The following is a 21,989-nucleotide window of genomic DNA, read 5'->3' as shown; positions in this document are numbered from 1 at the left end:
TCGCAACAGCGAGATGAGCTGCAGGGACAGTCAAATCATATTTTCTGACTTTCGGTAATTTGAAGCTTCATTTTGAACTTGCTTGCAAATTTAACTATCAGTATGCTTTCAGTTCTAGCCACAGATGCAACATATACCCCTCTACGGCGCTATCTGCCTTTTAATAGCAACATTTTGACAATCATGATACGACTTCACTATTATATTGTTTTGTGCTTATAAATGACTATTAGAATCAGACCACACTTCCTATAACCAGACTTGCCAAGGTAACAGATAAACATTGTCAATGTTTGTCAGATGATTTAGCTAGCATTTTAATGTAACAAACTGCATTAATTCTGATTCTTGCTTAATTTTGTAGGTAACGACTTCCTCATTCGTTATTTTGGAGGGCAACGATCGCTTATGCATACCTCTACACAACATCCCGAGCCACACTCTTACAAAGTCAGCTATGTAAACTTCACAATGTTCCACACCACCCTCATGACATAATTCACATTTTTTTAAATTCTGAACCTCTTTCTCAAACCTCTTTTGGCCACAGGAAGTTGCTACACACAGTCACCTCTGTTCTAGAGTTAACAGCATGCATTCTCTCGATAGTTCAAAAGACTGCTATGTTTATGCACACATCAAAAACAGTTTTCTATCAGCCCGGTTCCCAGAACTCTGAAGATGGACGTTGACTGTAGATATTGTATCACAGACACAGTCACTAAACCCGCCCAAAGATGTAAACAGCCATGCATGAGCAGCGCCTTTTAGACGGAGGGGGTCCGCTAGCCGATTAGTTCCAGTCATTCCATCAGGAAGGAGGTACACCGCTCATGTTGTCTGTAGTTCAACCATGCCTAGACGGTCATTACCGCGGTTCGATCGCGTCCACATTGCTACTTTGTGCCAGTAGGGGCTCTCAGCAAACGCAGTGTGTTGTTCGGACATGGAGGATATACAGAGAGACAGGAACTGTCGATGACATGCCTCGCTTAGGCCGCCCAAGGGCTACTACTGCAGTGGGTGACCGCTACCTACAGATTATGGCTCGGAGGAACCCTGACAGCAACGCCAGCATGTTGAATAATGCGTTTCGTGCAGCCACAGGACGTCGCGTTACGATTCAAACTGTGCGCAATATATTGCATGAAACGCAACTTCACTGTCGACATCCATGGCGAGGCCCATCTTTGCAACTACGACACCATGCAGCTCGGTACAGATAGGCCCAACAACATGCCGAATGGGCCGCTCAGGATTGGCATCACATTCTCTTCACTGATGAGTATCGCATGTGCCTTCAGCCAGACAATCGTCGGAGACGTGTATTTGGAGGCAACCCGGTAGGTCTGAACGCCTTAGACACACTGTCCAGCGAGTGCAGCAAGGTGGACATTCCCTGCTGTTTTCGGGTGGCATTATGTGGGGCCGACGTACGCCACTGGTGGTCATGGAAGGCGCCGTAACGGCTGTACAACCATATCGGCAGCAATTGGCGAACATTCGTCATCATGGACAACAATTTGCGCCCCCATCGTGCACATCTTGTGAATGACTTCCTTCAGGATAATGACATCGCTCGACTAGAGTGGCCAGCATATTCTCCAGATATGAACCCTATCCAACATGCCTGGGATGGATTGAAAAGATCTGTTTATGGACGACGTGACCCACCAACCACTCAGAGGGGTCTACTCCGAATCGCCGTTGAGGAGTGGGACAATCTGTACCAACAGTGCCTTGATGAACTTGTGGATAGTATGCCACGACGAATACAGGCAAGCATCAATGAAAGAGGTCGTGCTACTGGGTACTAGAGGTACCGGTGTGTACAGCAATCTAGACCACCACCTCTGAAGGTCTCGCTGTACAACATGCAATGTTTGGTTTTCATGAGCAGTGAAAAGGGCGGAAATGATGTTGTTTATGTTGATCTATATTTCAATTTTCTGTACAGGTTCCGCAACTCTCGGAACGGAGGTGATGCAAAACTTTTTTTTATGTGTGTATATCGGCAGAATGAGACGTGTGCACACTGTTCAGTCTAGCGAAATTTAAACGGCATTTTATTCCTAAACCGTGGCAACATTGTAACTGAAAGAAGGGTTTTCAAAATGGAAAATTTCCAGCCGAACTGCCTTACACGAAAGCGACGTTGTTGGAATACTGGAACTCTATCGTGAAACACAAAACATTGCAAATCTTCCTCGCAGTGCTCGTCCATGGTCAACAACACCAGCTGATCTACTCACAAATCATGGCTTTTTGGAAGCAAATGCGAGCACTGTGTCGACCCAGACAGTAAACAAACGTCTCCACACGTTCAATTTGGCCCCCAGGTGCCCACACGAACAAAAGCATAATCTCCCACATCCCATGCCCCAGTATTATGCAGCTTGAAGACGGTGGACAAAGGAACACATTAAGTAGAACTCTCCGACGGCGTTGGGTTCTCTTCGCCGGCGGGTTCAGCAGGGGAAGGCTAAGTCATGTTTTGGGTCATTATCGTGTACGGATGTCAGACGCCTATCTACAGTGTCGAGGGTATTTAGGGTTGTGCAGTATCGGGACAGGATGCTCTTTCCTGTTGTCGAGGCATAAACGTTTGACCGATTGGTTCGTCTTTCAAGACAATGAACCGCGAGCACACCGCGTACACGTCATAAACATCTATCTTGACGAGGCGGAAACCAACGAAATGGAACATCCCTTGGTATCCACTGACACACACGAACCAGATGGGGCATGATGGGGACCAGATGAAACTTCCAGTGTGTCTTTCCAGGAACTCTCTTCACATACTGGACGGCTTCAGGAGGGTCGCCGTCCAAGAGTGTACCAGGTTTCAGCCTCACCTTGTAGAGGCATAGCAAGTACGAGGATCACCCAGAAAGTAATGTCTCACGTTTTTTTTATCTCAGCTGACAACGCCGTTGTGAGTGCGAGACGTTAGATATGAATTCTTTGAAGTTTCCTAAGAGCGAACGCAAAATTTCCGTTCCTCCAGCAGCAAGCTTAGCTGCAGCAATCTTTCAAAACGGTATTTGTAAGTGTTGTGCGTTCCAAGCAGCGTATCGTCGTTGAATTTCACACTGCGGAGGAAGAAACACGGAGAACAGTCTCAATCGTTTGTGTGAAGTCTAAAAATGGTTCAAATGGCTCTAAGCACTATGGGACTTAACATCTGAGGTCATCAATCCCCTAGACTTAAAACTACTTAAACCTAACTAACCTAATGACATCACACACATCCACGCCCGAGGCAGGATTCGAACCAGCGAACATAGCGAACGTTCGGTGGAACTTCAAGGTTTCAGTTAGTAGAGGGACCATCCACGGCTGTCACACATGTCATGTTGCAGCGTGCTGATTTTCTCATTTACGAGGACCGCCGTAGTACTACTCCGCAATTGACATCGCTGCTGGTGATCAACAGTGGATGTGTAGATGCAATTATCCACGCTCTCAGATACTCAAAGGAGTGCACGTTGTCGAGAAACACTGTTACCTCATCCATCTAATCCCTCGGACTTTTTGGGCAATTGAAGGATACCATTGGTGGAAGACATTTTGAGGGCGACAAGGAGACGATTCGCGCAGTGATCAAGGACTACAACAAGGACTGGTACTGGCAGGGAATATAAGGCCTTGTATGTCGGAGGAAGACCATGCAACTGGAAAGATATTGCTTGGAAAACCAAGGTGTGTAAATAAAGCATCATTCTTTCACGTGTGTAATTTTCATTCCGTAGTATAAATAACTGTTAAAGAGAGAAATGTGGGGAATTTCTTTCTGGGTGAATCTCGTAGTGTCAAAGCAACCACAGGATGGAGCAGCACGGTACTGAATGTTACCCAGCAGCAGATTTCGATTTCACAGACTGCCTTTATTTTGATTACATGATTGTTTCTATTTCAGAGTAAAGTTATATTTATCTTCCCATTAGGCTTATGCTTCCTTTCGACCTCGTCCGTAGCTGAGTGGTTTAGCGCAGCCAGCTGACTGCCATGCGATGGACTGCCAGTGATTTTGTTTTGGCGGGAGCACTGGTGAGCTGTGCACTCAGCCTCGTCAGGCCAACTAAGGAGTTATTACAGCGACCAGTAGCGGTGTGAATACCGAGTAACCCGACATGGACGGAGAAGGCGGAGAACTGATCACATGTCCCTGCATACCGCATCCACTGGCCCCACAGGCACAGGATGACACGGCGGTCTGTCGGCCCCCATTGGCTCGTCCAGAGCAAAAACGCGGAACTTCAGTTTTATATTTATTCTTTAATTCCCGACTTCTCTTGAATTTAGGCCCGTATACGCCTGCAAATAGAGCAAAACTTTTTTAGCGCAATTTAGCGCTAGAAAAATTAACATTTCCAGTGTACAAGAGGAGAAATTGTGCTGACTGGTACATAAGCTGTCCAGTTGGAATGAACGGTGGCCATCGTCCTACAGCAGGTGGAACGATTGTGGCTCAAAAAATGGCTCTCAGCACTATAGGACTTAACATCAGAGGTCATCAGTCCCCTAGGACTTAGAACTACTTAAACCTAACTAACCTAAGGACATCACACACATCCATGTCCGAGGTAGGATTCGAACCTGCGACCGTAGCGGTCGCGCGGTTCCAGACTGAAGCGCCTAGAACCGCTCGGCCACAAACGGCCGGCGATTGTGGCAGAAGAAGGCTTAGCAGAGAGTAAGCGGGGATGATGAACCCTTTTGTACGTCTTCCCAGATCCCTCACAAAGCAGTCAATTTGGCTCTCTCTTCTTGTTCAGAAGTGCAGGAGACCTTCAAGCTTGCGCTTCATCTCTGTTTGACATCTCATATTTCTGAACTGTGAATCAGACTAATATTCAGAATTAAATTTAAGGCATTAACTACAACTGGATCAGCGTCGGAGCAGATAAAATTGCATGAAAAGAATTAATATGTTACGTAAACGTACGCTTATTGATGAAGGAAGACTCAATAAGAATTAGAATTTGTAAAAGGTTAAAACATAAAATGCAATAGGATCATCTGATTCCTGAGGAATCTTCAAACCCTAATTGGAATGAAGTAATAAGACGATTTTCTATGAAAATTATTAAGGAAGGGAAGCACAGCGTTGCAATAGAATGTTTGAGGACTGACGATAATGTTAAAATTCTCCGATGTCATTATCTTTTAATTGCAATAGCTGCAGACATCAAACAATAGCGGAATGAAGAATGTATGTAGTATAAAACTGAGGTTAATGATGAACAAAACAAAACATGAAAACTTAGGATTACAGAATAGAAGAATTGAAGTAATGGTGTTAACACGTACAAAATTATGTAAGACAGACGAAGTACAGGAGATACAAAGCGGTAATGCGGCTTCGGCAAACATAGACATCATTTCAAACATAGACACAAAATTAACAAAGAATTTCCTCTGTCTATGGTCTAGGACGCAACGTTGCCTGAAAGAGAAATGTGGAGGGACACAGAATAAGCAAAAAAGAGTAGTGGAGTAGTTAAGACTATATTGCATCGTATTTTGGAGGACTGAGGTTCAGACCCTCATTTAACTGTGGCTTTGCGTGGTTTTCTTAAATCCGAGCAGAAATTGTTACTCATCCTGGTCACGACAGCTTCCTACCCACATTTTTCACCTGTTGAGCTACTGCGATATTACTAACAATTTCCTTCATAAATGCAAAAAACTAAATAATCTGAAACAAAAGAAAGAGTCGAATGACATTGTTGGCTGGGAGAACCCGAAAACTTGTTCAGCTAGCAAATCGGGAAAGGCTTGCTTTCCCCGCGGACAACGATACCCTTCCACGCGGTGTTGAATGGAGGTTGTACCTGGAGTGTATGTGTTGAGTATGGGTAACTATAACGGGTTTGTGTGTAACAAAAACAATCTTTGTGATATACGAGTGTGCTGGTAAGGGAAGGAAAAAGGTAAAACTCAGTGTTGGCACATAGTGCTGGTACATAGCCAGCTCTCCCTTCTAATAGCACCAAGGGGACCAGTGGGATTAACATCCGACGAACGGATCACCGTCAACAGTGCTACATGTTCTCACTACCTCCGTTCCAAGCAGCGCATCATCGTTTAATTTCACACTGCGGAGGAAGAAACATGGAGAACAGTCTCAATCGTTCGTGTGAATTCTAAAGAGCATTTGCAGTCGACAGTTGGTCACTAGGCACAGCAGGTGAGGCTTTCAGAAGGCGGAACTTCAAGTTTTCAGTTAGTTTTGGGACCATCCACAGTGTATACTGTGGAGAGGTTTGGAATTTAACCCAGGATATTCGCGCTGAGTCTGTTGATCAGTAACTTCAAGCCACCACCTGTGTTTCCCTAGAATATTGCTCAAATGTTCGCAACCAGTATCAAACAGGATTAACATGGGATATTAAACGTATACAGAGAAGGACAGCACAGATGTTCTCAGGTTTGTTTGACTCAGAGGAGAACGTCACGGAGATGCTGAAAGAACTGAATAGGTAAACGCTTGAAAATAAACGCAAACTAACCCTTGAAAGTTTACTTTGTAAGTTTCAAGAACCATCTTTAAGGGATTAATCAAGTAATATACCACAACCTCGTACGTACCGCCCCCGTAGCGATCGTAAAGACAAGATTAGAGGCGTTCAAGCATTCATTCTTTCCGTGCTCCGTACATGAATCGAACGAGAAAAATCCGAATGACTGGTACATCGTAATGTATCATCTGCATGCGCTTCACAGTGATTTACAAAAGTATGCAAATAGCTGTAGATGAAGATGCAGGACGAGACTACATTTGCAGTGTGTATCGTATGTTACTAAAGACGTTGCAAGTACTGGAAGAATAAAGACCAAAAGAGTGAGGCGGTATAGATGCGAAGGGCGTTAAATAAGTAATTTTTTTGTTTTTGTTTCCAAAGATCCCCCAGTTTCTTAATAACTGAAAATCAGGATCTACCTAAGCTTCATCACCTCCACACTCAAGAGACGTGCCGTTTTCCAGTGCTAAAACTTGTCCCTATACAGAATATGTTCACTGTTATTTGATGACGCATAAATTAAAGCATTCGTTAAACACAAAGATGATTTGATCACTTGATTGCTTTAACAGGAAGGATCCTATTACAGTGGTATTCCATTGCCCTTCTCACTAATAATCGTCTCATTTAGCCAACTGTAGAGATAACTATCATTTAATGCTGAATCTCAATGTCGTCGCAACTTCATTTGTTGATATGCGCGCAGTATTCCTTGATACGTATGTCACGTTAGCTTCTAGAAAAAGGACTTGTACTCTGGCAAGTAGCAGCGTTGTCACTGAGCATTAAACAAATACAGCTTCGTTTGTGTGTTCAGATATTTGTTAAATGAAAGTGGTTGTATTCACATGCGCTCCGTGGCACCCATAGAAGTACGGTAGGCGACACTGGGGAATAGGCAAGACATCGCTTGAAAATCGGTCCGTTGGTCACCTAGATTCCAACGGGGAAAATCACTTACGAGCCTTAGGTATCCTAACACACCAGCAGCCAGGAGATTTCGAAGAGCACACCACTGGAGATGGAAAAATCCCAGTTCGACGCGTTATGCCCATGGTCTCGATTGTCGTTGCCTTGATTCGGCCTAAAAGAGCTCGGGTGTTTCCAAGCTAGGAAATTTTCAAGCATGGAAGGTTCCGAAAACCCACAACGTCCTGACCCGAAAGAGGAAGTGTATGCCTGGGGTGATTCGAATCAGAGCGGCTCCGAGGCAGCTGTCAAGGACTGCCTATGGACGGCATCTGCCGGATAACACTACAGGTCGTGGAGGCACACGCCAGATAACGGTCGCCCAACAATGTAGAATAACAACGGATATCGCTGAGTCAGAGCTCGCTAGCCTTGGACATGCCTTGGAGCTTCGGTTGAAGCCATTGTGAGTAACTGCTAAAAATGAACTTCACGTTACTCTCGTTTTGTTATACGTATAATGTAGTTACAGTATCAGTGTTGTTTTTGGTACGATCTTCATCCGAAGACTGGTTTGATGCATCTCTCCACCATTATTCTATCCTGTACAAGTCCCTCCATCTCGGCATAACTATTGCAACATAAAACAATTTGAACCTTCTTATTGTATTAGAGCCCCATGATGCAGCTGTCTACCGTAATTCCATCATGTACAAGTCGCTCCATCTCGACATAACTATTGCAACATAAAACAATTTGAACCTGCTTATTGTATTCGAGCCCCACGATCTCTATCTACGTTATTTAGCCTCCTCCACTCCCGTTCCCATACTACCCTTCATTACTAAGTTGACGACTCCCTGATGCCTCATGACGTGGCCAACAAATTTTCTTTCCCAATTCGTTTAATATTTCTTCATTGGTTACTTGATCTACCCATCCAGTCTCCAGCAATATCTGTAGTACCGCATTTCAAAAGCTTCCATTATCTTCTAGTCTGAACTGTTTCAGTTTGGTACAATTCTGTACTCCAGACAAGTACTTTCAGAAAATAGTTCATAAAACTTAGATTTGAACTCCATGTTAACATATTTCGTTTTTTCAGAAACTGATTTCTTACTATTGCCAGCTTTCATTTTATATCCCCTCTACTTCTACTTAATCAGGTCTTTTGTTGCCCAAATCACAAAAAGCATCTACTACTTTTAGTGTCTCATTTCCTAATCTAATTCACACAGCACCGCCTTGTTTAAGTCTGCTACGTTCCATTATCTTTATTTTCCTTTTGCTGATCTTCATCTTATGATCGCGTTTCAAGACACTATCCATTCCGTTCAACTGCTCTTCCATGCCCTTTTTTGCCTCTCATAGAACTGCAGTATCATCAGCAAACACCAAAGTTTTTAATTCTTCTCTCTGAACTTTACTTTCCTTCCCAGATTTCTTTACTTTATCAGCTAGACCGTCAAATAGAGCTGATCAGCAATGTCACATTCACACACTATGAAGTAACAAATAGTGACCTTGTTTAAGAAACTCCATCGGTTTTGTACAATAATTTAGACAGACCGCAGAAATGTAGATCTACGTGAGCGGATGTGAATGAGAAGACGGTGGTTCACGAAGGGAAATTTCTCATTGCTCCACGTCGTTCGATGAGCATTAACAGGTGCCATGAAGAGCAGAAGCAGTAAGCTAAGACGTGTTGCCTCACGTCGTTCGACCAGCCTAACTGCGACGATGGAAGATGAATCACTGGTTACAGAAATGTGATGAACTAAGATGTACCTCTGGTGCGTGTTTCGAGTCACGTATCTCACTTGCAATCTGAGTACAGCCTGTAGCGTGCTTCTTTCAAATAATCATCATAAAACGACCTTGTGTTAACAACATACATTTCTAAAAGACTCGAAAGCACTCTTTCCATGTTTGATCTAAGGTTAATGAACCTGCGGTATGTAATATTAGTATCTGTTTCGATAGCTTAAATAAACTTACATTCGATAATCTAACCATGCAGGCACATAAAAGCCATACAATTTGTGTAAAAATTTGTTAGATCGTCGCTGACCAGCGACCACCTGATATTTCAAAGAATATCTTACGCGCCAAGGCGCAGAAGACGAATAGTTCATAAATTGTATCGATAGCGATATTTTGTGTTTCTTATTTTTTGACAACTGAAGAATTGTAATCTTCTTCTGTTACCACAGTCCTGATATATTTTTTATAGACGGCGGACGCGAAGGTTGCGCGGTCCGTCATCACTAATTAGTTATTATAAAATACGAATAATGTTCAGTGCTATGTAAGAATTTATGTGTGCATCTAAGACGAAATATCGAAGATGTTAAAGGACTTTATTTAAAGAAACAGCCAGCAAGATAGAAAATTGTAATTGTACGGAGCCTATTGTTAGCAATACTGACTAAGGTAATTAAATTGGTTATTGTGCTCTCAAATGCTGTAGTGCCTGCTTATTACATAAAGTATTTCTATGCTATCCATCTCGTATTAATGGCGACAGAAATAACGGTGTTTTTATAATTTTCATACAGCTACCAGGGACCGATGCATGTCGGCAAACGTCATAGTTAAGGCAGAAGGCGCATTGCCATTTACCTTGTTTGTGCTTTAAATCCAATTTCTTTAAACCTGTGGTGTAGTATAGGAAAGAAAATTTCCAGCTCTGTCTGGTCCCTTAGGTTTCTCTGCTCGTAGTTGCTATGTCTCATATCCGGTCGTGATTGAACATGATCACGACACAAATAAAATAAGTGGCAATGCGAACTCTGTTCTTAATCTTGAGGACGCTACGCCTTCTGCAAACGATTTCAGGTGACATATAAACTATCACATACAGTACTTAAGTTTTTCAAAAGCCTTTGCTCTTCCCGCCAAGAAGTGGTGCAAAACTCACAGCAGATTTCTGAATCTTCACAAGAGAATAATAATTTAATCAAAATATAAACTTTTTTTAAACACCACAGGTACTGGGAACTACAAAATGGCGTTTTTGCTCTTCGCGATAATATCTGACATCGCTGGAAAAACATTACTTCATCACCTTTAACCCCTGTGGATTACGCTGGCCAATTCTAAGTACCTTCTACACGTTTACACTTCAGCCATGGTTTCTTTGGTGCATAGTTTAAGCATCTTGTGACATCGTCACCGTCAGAATGTATTTCTCATAATTGGTCTTCATTTATATTAATCTGCTAGCAGAGAAACCGGCGCTGTCCGGGTATTTACGAGCGTATTTATAGCTGTTTGTCCACGCCCGTACTACAAAAACGTCTGGTCTTGTGCTTAACGTTTATGATATCATATCTCCTGATGTGTCATACAGAGATATAATTTTGTGGATACAATCAGCGACATATGTAGATACTGCCTGCAAAATGTGTTGCAAATGGAGTGAGTAACAATGAAGTAATAACTTCGACGTCATACACTGTGTGACAGTTTTTCAAGCATCTCATTGTTTATGACGTCACGTCTCCTGAACTATGCGTCGCATTACGACATATTATTGTAAGAAAAGTGAGCTACATATGTGGTTACTGTCTGCGAAATTTATTGCGAGTAGAGTTAGTAGAAAAGAAGTGATAAAGTTAAACGCCATGCATGATGCAGCGGTTTTTCACGATTATCATTGTTAATGATGTCATGGCTCCTGAATTACACGTCGTACAATGATATAATTTTGTGGTTACATTCAGCATTACATGTGCATGCTGCTTGCAAAATATGTAGCGAATACAGTTAGCAGCAAAGAAGTAATAAATTATAACGTCATGCCTCACGCAGTACTTTTAGTACATGAACAGCGGAAACGAGTACACAATAAACTTTTTTCCTTTAATCATTTTGTCAGCGAATACAAATTTCATAAAGCTTTGGAATTATGTGTAAAGGTTGTTGCAAATCGTTAAGTGCTCTCTTTCTTAAATACTAGGTGAATAAAATCTGGGAATTCACGCGGCGCGTGCTACGCTTCTTTTTCACCACCACTCCCACAACTTTGACAGGTAAGTTGTTCTTATCCCCACCGCAATTGTTGCCTGACAGTAAGGTACATACATACATACATACATACACACACACACACACACACACACACACACACACACATACACACACACACACACACACACACACACACACACACACATATATATATATATATATATATATATATATATATATATATATATATATATATTGATTTATGGTGGGACGATATACGTTTTATTTTCTTAACTGATACCATTCGCTGGCGAGGGTACTAACACACGCTAGTGCGGTGGTACTTGGCCCGCAGATGGGTGAACCAAATTCCAGTTTTCATCACTGGGATTTCCCCGACAACGGGAGGACTGGTTGTGACATAAAAATTTTGGTCCTCAGACTCTGTATCGCTGGTCTGGTTCTAATCCCAAACCTATCGTCGAGTGGGGAGCATGAGCTCGTCGGTCTGATATACAGCTGTTAAGAGAGCACCAAGTTTCACCCCCTACGTTTTTATATTTTTTACATCGATATCACAAAACAGAACGCTATTCCCTAAAACATATTTGTCTCCGTCATATTCGCTAAACTGATACATTTTAAGATTTGCGAGTTGCGAAGGAGAGCGAATTATCGAAGTAGACGTCTGAACAATAGCAGAATCGTTGGTAGGTTCTTCACATACACCGCGGTCACACCCTCAACAGTATCTTATTGAGATATGAAGCCAGTTTCTTGTTCCCTTCTTCAGTTTTTCTGCACAAACATTTCAGATTAATGTTGCGAACGAAATTCCTTTCATATAGTTGTAGGAGTTTTTCTCCTTTGATGTATATTTTGAGAATTTTGCGTTCAAGAAGGGATTGACAACTGAGTCATTGGTTTACGAGCCGACGAAACTTACATGTACTTGATGAGAGCCTTGGGAAGGAAAGGTGGAAGATTAAAACTTTGACTTCCCGTCAACAACGCGATCATTAGAGATGGAGCACGAGCTCAGATTAGTAAAGGTTGCAGAGGAAAATCGGCCGTTCCCTTTTGAAAGGAAACATCCCGGCATTTACCTTAAGCGGTTTAGGAAAATCATACAAAACCTAAATCTTCACGGGAATCTGAACCGTTCCTTCTCCCTAATTCAAGTCCAATGCGCTGACCACTGCGCCATCTCGTTCGGTATGATTTCAGGAGCTACCTACATGTTACATGTGCAGATGAAGAAGAAAATGCCGTATTAATCTCCACTTTGTCCTTTGCTCACAAATGCGATGCGCATTTCAGTACGATATCTTTCGACACTCTCATTGACTCAAGGATTTCGAACACCGTGCTTCAATTTAATTTTTTAAAGACTACGTCTGTCGCTGAATGATGTAACTTTGTGAACTACTTTATTGGCAGAAACAGTCGATTACGTTATTTTACAACTAAGCGAAGTTATAACTGTCGTCTTCAGAACCTGGTATATCAAGCAGCACTCTAAGTCGTTTCCCTGTGAATATATTTCAAGCTCTTCAAATGTTCAGATGTGTGTGAAATCTTATGGGAATTAACTGCTAAGGTCATCAGTCCCTAAGCTTACACCCTACTTAACCTAAATTATCCTAAGGACAAACACACACATCCATGCCCGAGGGAAGACTCAACCGTACGGTCCATGACTGTAGCGCCCTAGACCGCTCGGCTAATTCAAGCTCTAGCAAGCCATATGATATACGAAGTTCTGAGACAACTACTAATAGTCAAAACGGATAAGCCGTCAATGCTTGAAAGTAATTTTTGTTACTAATAAAATTATTAAAACGTTGTGTCGACATGCATTTCTCAACAGTATGTCATTTTTTTTAAAAAAAGGTTATCGAATTTTGTTCTTCCTTCCGCTAATAAGTGCATCATCATAATCACTTCTCGGATTCAAGAGTGTACTTAGGAGTACTATTTTAAGCCTATCGATCAACAATATAAGATTCCACGCATCAACGAATTTCGCCCTACTTACTACTCACTGCTGCTGATATTAATATTAATATCCCGAGATATGCAACAACACATTTCAGATGTAGGACCAGTCTAGTAACACTGGTGGATTAGGAAACACGTCTCGCCTCGCACTGGCCATTGTCAGTACTAAACATTCCAACACTGCTGTCTAGAGACATATGACTCGAGAAAACAGTAAACAATACTGCAGCTTGATGCTTATTAGTCTGAGATAGTAAATGATCAAAATATCAGGTAGCAACACAAAATTTAATGCCTGGCCAACTATATATGTTTCGTTTTGTATCATATCTACGGACCTGCTTGTAGATAAGTAATGTTTTGACAGTCGCTGTGTCGCGTAACACTATTGTTCCGACAATAGTGCTCGGTCCAAAAATCTAAGACGTCTTTTTGTCTGTAGATATTTCCCACTGTGATGAATTTCCATTGTCTGACGTAGCAGCATATTTCAGGCACTTGGCCGTAAAACTTGGTGTCTAAAATTTTTTGCCAATTGACGTTTTGGCAACATCGGATTCCTTACAGCTGACTTCATAGGTTGGTGAAATAATCTCGGTGAAATGTATATATACTTAAGAAATTATGTTAGTATTAAGCTGTGGCACGTGGCAGCTGGTTAGAGGTAAAACGCTCTGACTAACAAGCCTTACCGCCCGACGTAGTGTATTTCGTAGTGATAAGAAACTTGGATATAATGTTACGAGCACTAGCAGTAGTTCTGAGAGCAGCTCTTTCTGCAATGACGAAGATGAAGACCTGGAGTATTATGGATGCAAATTACTCTTAAAAAAGGTAAGAAGAGATGGCGAGACTTCTTAACCTGGTTTGAAGTAAAACATGATGTGTAATGCACTTAGCAAATTTTACAGCCTCTTCGCCATTTAACCTATTCAAAAAAGTTACTTTCATCCAATGCGAATAGAGTATGTGGTAACTGAACTTGGTAAAAGAAGCATAATTTACAAATAACCGAAATACGTTTCATTTTGGCTCGCATATTATAAATATGTACGAAGGTGAACGTGGTACCTACTGCAGTTCCCATGTTTTACATCCACTGGGTTGAATCACTCAGGATATTGTCTATTATCATGGTTTAACTCAGTTCTACAGACAAACTGTTTACCCGAAACGTAAAAACAACACTCTTTCCGTGCACCCTGTAGTGTAGCGATTTAAGCTCTTCATAGGTCACGGGATCGAATCTTCGTCGGATCACGAATCGTTCACCCCTCTACAAGATACTAAGTACACCAGATACAGACGTTAAACTGTAGACTCCTTTCCCAGGTGACTTTTGTTGATAGGCTAGCACCAGAATCGTGAACAACACAGGATTTTTATTATTATCACTTTTATTAATTTAAAAGAAAAGGATACTGATCTTTTGGAAACAAGTATTCCTTGTTTTGTTTCAGAAGTTAATAGTACTCAATATCAGCCAGGGCTGTGAATCTGAACCGTGTACCAGCAGACCCACAACCAACAGTCATGATGAAAACGATGCGCATGGTAACGTCGCCTGCTGCTTCTGGGAAATCTTATCCGCCTAGCACGAGTACCACTCCATCATGCAGGATCGTCGGCACCTCCTGAACGAGAGGATGCTGTAGAAGATAGGATGTTGTAGAAGATGAGGAAAAATCTGACAAAAAAGATAGAAAAGGAAACATGGGGTAAACGAACAGGGGAAAGTAAAAAATTGAGAAACTTAGGTAACAGCTATATTTCTTACCGATGGAAGGGAAATGCCAAGCCACACCAGAATCAGGCACAGATTGCCTCTGTATGAAAAAAATGTTTTCAAACACTGATGCAGAAGGACAACACTCTGTGTTTAAAGAGTTCAATTAAATAGGGAATCATAACACCCAAAACGCTTATCTGCTAGCCCCACAGATGTTAAAAAACAGCCTCTCCTCCTCTCTCTCTCTATCTGAACATTTGTCGGAAGACTCAATGGTACTCCGACCTCTGGGTCATCCTCAACCTATAGGCGTCACTGGATGCGGCTATGGAGGGGCGTGAGGTCAGCACACCTCCCTCCCGGGCGTTGTCAGTTTTCGAGACCGGAGCCGCTACTTCTCAATCAAGTAGCTCCTCGATTGGCCCCACAAGGGCTGAGTGCATCCCACTTGCCAACAGCGCTCGGCAGACAGGACGGTCACCCATCCAAGTGCTTGCAGAGCTCGACAGCGCTCAACTTCGGTGATCTGACGGGAACCGGTGCTACCACTGCGGAAAGACGTTGGTGTTAGAAAAAAAAGCCAGAAAAAGTAAAGGGAGAGTAGAAATTTTGGTTTAAAAAGATCAATGGTGCTCATACTCCACCGTCAGATAAAAGAGGTGTACATGGGCACCACATGGAAAAGTATTCAGAAGACGATACAAAAAAATGTTCACACTTTTATATCAAAGCTCTCCAAACAAAAAGGTCACTGTACGAGACACAAAAATCCTTGTTTATGTCCAAGGAATACACAGTTAAACGTTGTTTTGAAGAATATATTCAGTTCTCTTCAAAATCCGGTACCAATCCTATTTCTTCAGACAAATTCAGGGGAATATTTACGGAAGAATTTAACACTGGATTTAAAGCTCCTAAAACAGTCACACGTAAGGACTGCGACTCAATGAGAATTGAACTGAAACAAGCTGAAAGAGACCAAAATGCCGCTAGAGTCCAAGAAATTGGTCACAATATCCAAAGACACCACCTAAAGGTTGCTGCAGGCCAAAAATTTTTGCGAGATGCACCAGTGGACAAAGAAGCCCTTGTTCTAACATTTGATCTCAACAGGCGTTGCCCATTTCAAAATTATCCACTGAACCTTCATTCTACAAAAGAAAGTTGTTTTGCTACAAACTCAGCATCCATGTTTGCTCCCTTAGCATAGTGTGCTTTTATTATTGGCACGAGGCTGCTGCTCGGAGAAGAAGTGATGAAATTGCAAGTTGCATATTGAAAAACTTCACCATTAATGACATATAGTGCAGGAAACAGTAATATCAGATAACTGCCGTGGCCAAAACAAAAGCTGGTCCATAGTCGTTCTCTGGCTTAAATTATTAGCATGTGGCCATGTAAAACATGCTGAACACGTTGTTCCAGTAGCTTGGCATACTATGTTGCCATCACACAGATTTTGGCCGAGTAAGGCGGTATGTGAAAGATCGCATCCAGTATGTGTACTGCTCGGAGGAATCGGGACATATAATGAAAAACGCACGACGCTCATCTCCCTTTAATGTGTACAGAATGCAGCAGGCAGATTTATTTCAGATTTCTTCACTGAGGACATTGTTTAGAGAACCTAAGAATGCAATTACTGCGTCTGCCAAACTTCTGTTGTTCCCCGAAAAATCAGGTCCTCTGTTTATAGGACATATTTCGATTGGGGTGAAGAAATATCATTGAAGCAGAAAGGTCGCCTCCTTACAGAAGATTTTCTGGGAAAATTTAACACATCTCTTCGCTTGCAGTATAATAAACCGATACCAGTGAAGAAGGAGCCGGCCGGGGTGGCCGCGCGGTTCTAGACGCTACAGTCTGGAACCGCGCGACTGCTACGGTCGCAGGTTCGAATCCTGCCAAGGGCATGGATGTGTGTGATGCCCTTACGTTAGTTAGGTTTAAGTAGCTCTAGGTTCTAGGGGACTGATGACCTCAGATGTTAAGTCCCATACTGCTCAGAGCCAGTGAAGAAGGAAAAATTGTGCGATGTCCTCAGCCTGTTAAAGGATATTCCGAAGGCATATCAAAGATATTACACGGGCTTGGTCCCTGAGAATTAAACGTGAAATTGTGCCTGAAAACCACTAATAAAACAACTGTTAATGCAACTTTTAGCTACTTTATTTTGTTTCTGAAGCAGTTATTACGTTACGCCATTGCACTGTAAACACACTGGTAAGGTCGCTCCTACGCTGTAACTGCCACATACCTGGAGCAACATTTCACATTAACTGTTGTAAAACATTGTGCCTTCTGCACATAACAAGGTAACAGGATCTCGTACGTGGATGAAAAATATGCTGTCTGCGGTTGTCCCCCTCTGTTTTTACTTCTTATATCACCAAAAAATGTTATGAGAAGCAGCTAAGACGAATTTTAACTTTCATTACACACAGAACACTTGTGCAACATAATTACATGAGTTTTGTTAAAGCAAACTACTTAATATTTTCCTCAAAACTTAACAATAGATTTCCCAGATGTTTTCATTTTGTTAGTCACTGTGTTTTAAAACCGAGGGCCTCATTTTTACGAGGAGCTAGCGGGTAATCAACAACGTTTTTCAAGACAAAAGTAACTATAACACGCTTATTGGGATACAATCCTAAGAAACACCTGTTCAGGAGGTTCGAGTGAAACGAGAAGAAAAGAAAACGGGAATGTATTGAGCCGGTTGTCTGTGTACTTGTAAATGTGAGTATACGGGACACCATGTTTGTGTAAACATGTTGTCTGCGAGTTGCGAAATGTGTACCGCTGCCATTTAGCGGATCAATGGACGGAAATTCGACACGACGAAGTCGCGAAAACAAGTTGTCAGCGCCTCAAGGCCAGATGGGGAACTTGTTTATTTCCGCGGAGGCTTTATTCCAAAAACAAAGAGTCTCAATGAAGACAAATCTGTTTGCCGGATGGCGGCGTCTGACAGCCAGGGGGCGTGACCCGCCTCCGCCTGCTCTTCTCTTCTCTGGTCGCCACGCGCCGCCTTGCCACACACCCCTCACTCGGCGATTCTACATCTACATCTACATCACTACTCTGCATTTCACACTTGTGCTTGGCAGAGGGACGCAACCACGTTCGGACTATTTCTTCTTCGTTTCACTCTCGAATAGCACACGATAAACATGGACACTTGTATCTTTCCGCGCTAGCTCTGATTTCTCTTATTTTATTACGACACTCATTTCTCCTTAAGTAGATGGGAGTCAACAACACGCTTTCGTATTCGGAGGACTAGTTTCGTGAAAAAGTCTTTGTTTTACTGACTGTCATCCCAACTCGCTTATTATATCCATTCCATTCTCTCCCCTGTTTCCTCATAATACGAGCTGCACTTTGTTCAACATTTTCGATGTCCACTGTCAATCCTATCTTGTAAAGATCCTTTACCGCGCAGCATTACTCCGTAAGAGGACGGACGGGCGTGGTGTAGATCTGTTGAATCTTATAAGTATCCTGCTAATAACACTCAGTCTTTGGTTGGCATTCCACACAAAATTTTCTACATGACGGTTCCAGTTTAAGTTGTTGAAGTTGTAATCACTAGACATTTAGTGGAATCTCCAACATTTAAATTGGTGAGGTTTATCGTGTAACCGAAATGAAACGGATGTTTTCAGTACTCATGTGGACGACCTCACACTTTTTATTGTTTAGCCACTTTTGGCACCATGGAGATACCTTCCCTAAATCATTTTGCAATCTATAGAGGGGTCCAAAAAATGTATCCACTGTTTAAAAGTCCTTAAGTGGCAAACTAATTGACGGAGTTGTCTCATCTTCGGTAGTGTAATAGTTTGTAGTTCTGGCAATCGCCACACAAACGTTGTATTGCATTGTTTTGTTTTGTCAGATGACAGGCGCCAGATAGTCAGTGTTTTGTTCTTAGTTGCACCTAGTTACTCGAGTAAACATGGCTGGCGCAAGGCCTACATTCGATGAAACGAAGTCAGTTTTGAAGTGGTAGTTTAAGTACGAAACATTAAAGCGGTTCAACCGCAATGGCGAAATGAGTATCAAACAGAGCCACCGAGACGTTTAACGATTCGTCGCATTCGAGACAAATTTGAGGCCGAAGGCTGTGTCAAAGATGTACACAAACATCGATCTGGACGACCTGTAACAGTAACAAGTCCAGCTAACTCCCGTCGTGTGTTACAATTCACTCGCTCATCACAGAAATCTGTGAGACAGTGTGCCCGTGAAACTAGAGTGAGTCGCTCAAATGTTCGGCGAATTTTGAAGACAGCAAAGTAGAAGTGCTACATCCTACGATTGCTACACGCAATGAACGAGGACGACCCAGATCGTAGAATGGAGTACTGCGAGTGGTTTACTAACATAGTGTGCAACGATGAAGAGTTTGCAGAGATGATTGTGTGGTTTAATGAGGCACAGTTCAAACTCAATGGTACAGTAAATCACCACAATTGAATCTACTGGGCCGCCGAAACTCCGAACGTCCATTTAGACAAAGCTGTGAATTTGCCAGGAGTAAACGTGTTGTGTGGGTTGTCTTACCGGGGCTTGATTGGGCCATTCTTCTTTGACGGCACAGTTACCGGTGAGGTGAACCTTCAGAAGCTTCAGACATCCATTTTACTTGCCATCCGAGACTTGTATGGAGACGGAAGAGTTTACTTTCAACAAATAGTGCCCCAGCCCACTACCAAAATCGTGATAGGGCGTATCTCGACGAAAATCTACCAGGTAGATGGATAGGCCGTAGAGGTGCTGTGGAGTATCCACCACGTTCCCCAGACCTAACTCCTCTGGACTTTTACCTGTTGGGAACACTAAAGGACGTCGTTTATCGACAAAAGCCACGCACATTGGATGAACTTCGAGAATCCATCGTACGTTCATGTGCAAATAACCAACTGAACACGTTGCAGTCAGTAGTTCGTGCTGTAGTTTGGCGGCATCGTCTGTGTATGAATGTTAATGGTGACCATTTCGAACACCTACAGTGATATCTTTAAGTTGGACTTTAAGCTACACTTTCACCAAAAATGAGACAACTCCGTCAATTAGATTGCAAGTTATGGACTTTAAAACAATGGATACAATATTTTGGACCCCTCTGTATTTTGATCTTCTGATGACACCACTAAACAATAAACGAGAGCACCATCTACAATCAGTTTAAGGGGGCTGTTGTAATTGCCTCCTAAATAGTTTACATAATACTCTCATATCTTATTTTGCCATTTTTCAATGATTTTGCTCTCACTATCAGAAATTGCAGAAAATCTTTCGCATGTATGTGGATATAATTCTGTACCAGTGTCTATTCTCAAAGTTTCTGTACATCCATTCGAAAAAAAATGCCCAAAAGCGAGTAGGACTTGCGCACTGAGTGTCCCATACAAACTTAATTATGTATACAGACAGTCCATCCATTCCGGAAATCTAGAATCTCGACAATTTTTGTCTTATCGACACTGACACTGGCAAGATATCGGTCCCAGGGACTCCAAGACTTTCGAGAAAGTTTTAATTTCAAATTTGAAGTCGGATATCAAACGACATAAAGAAATATTTTTTCGTGTACTGTAATTACAAATTAACAATTTTTTTATTTACTTGTAAAATAAGATCTTTCATCTTGCCAAATTTCGTGAGTCTACGTCCGGGGGAAGTACCCGTACATTTTTAATGAGCGAATTTGCGTATCAAAATACAGGGTGATTCAAAAAGAATACCACAACTTTAAAAATGTGTATTTAATGAAAGAAACATAATATAACTTTCTGTTATACATCATTACAAAGAGTATTTAAAAAGGTTTTTTTTCACTCAAAAACAAGTTCAGAGATGTTCAATATGGCCCCCTCCAGACACTCGAGCAATATCAACCCGATGCTCCAACTCGTTCCACACTCTCTGTAGCATATCAGGCGTAACAGTTTGGATAGCTGCTGTTATTTCTCGTTTCAAATCATCAATGGTGGCTGGGAGAGGTGGCCGAAACACCTTATCCTTAACATACCCCCATAAGAAAAAATCGCAGGTGGTAAGATCAGGGCTTCTTGGAGGCCAGTGATGAAGTGCTCTGTCACGGGCTGCCTGGCGGCCGATCCATCGCCTCGGGTAGTTGACGTTCAGGTAGTTAAGGACAGATAAGTGCCAATGTGGTGGCGCTCCATCCTGATGAAATGTGAATTGTTGTGCTTCTTGTTCGAGCTGAGGGAACAGCCAATTCTCTAACATCTCCAGATACTGTAGTCCAGTTACAGTAGCACCTTCGAAGAAAAAGGGACCAAAAACTTTATTGGCTGAAATGGCACAGAAAACGTTCACCTTAGGCGAGTCACGTTCATACTGAGTTGTTTCCCGCGGATTCTCAGTGCCCCATTGTCGTCGATTCACTTCTGCCGTACTCAATAACACAAAAAGCTTTCTGTTGAGCAGTCGCCATCTTAGCATCAACTGACGCTGACGCCTAGTCAACAGCGCCTCAAGCGAACAAATGTACAACTAAATGAAACTTTATAGCTCCCTTAATTCGCCGACAGATAGTGCTTAGCTCTGCCTTTTGTCGTTACAGAGTTTTAAATTCCTAAAGTTGTGGTATTCTTTTTGAATCACCCTGTATATGATATATATGACTGTATCTTCTGGTTTCGTTGACTTAAGCTTACATTTATTACATCGCCAAGCGACTATATACCTTATTATATTTCAACTTGATACGTCTATCCGTTTGTGAGAAAAGCACGGTTTAACAGGCGGCCGAACAGACTGACGGTCAGACAACAAATGACAATTTTTTTCGTGTACTTTAATTACAAATCAAC

The sequence above is a fragment of the Schistocerca cancellata genome, chromosome 2 (genome assembly GCF_023864275.1).
Source record: "Schistocerca cancellata isolate TAMUIC-IGC-003103 chromosome 2, iqSchCanc2.1, whole genome shotgun sequence".
In the NCBI taxonomy this organism is placed as follows: domain Eukaryota; kingdom Metazoa; phylum Arthropoda; class Insecta; order Orthoptera; family Acrididae; genus Schistocerca; species Schistocerca cancellata.
Note: the sequence above shows the minus strand (reverse complement) of the source record.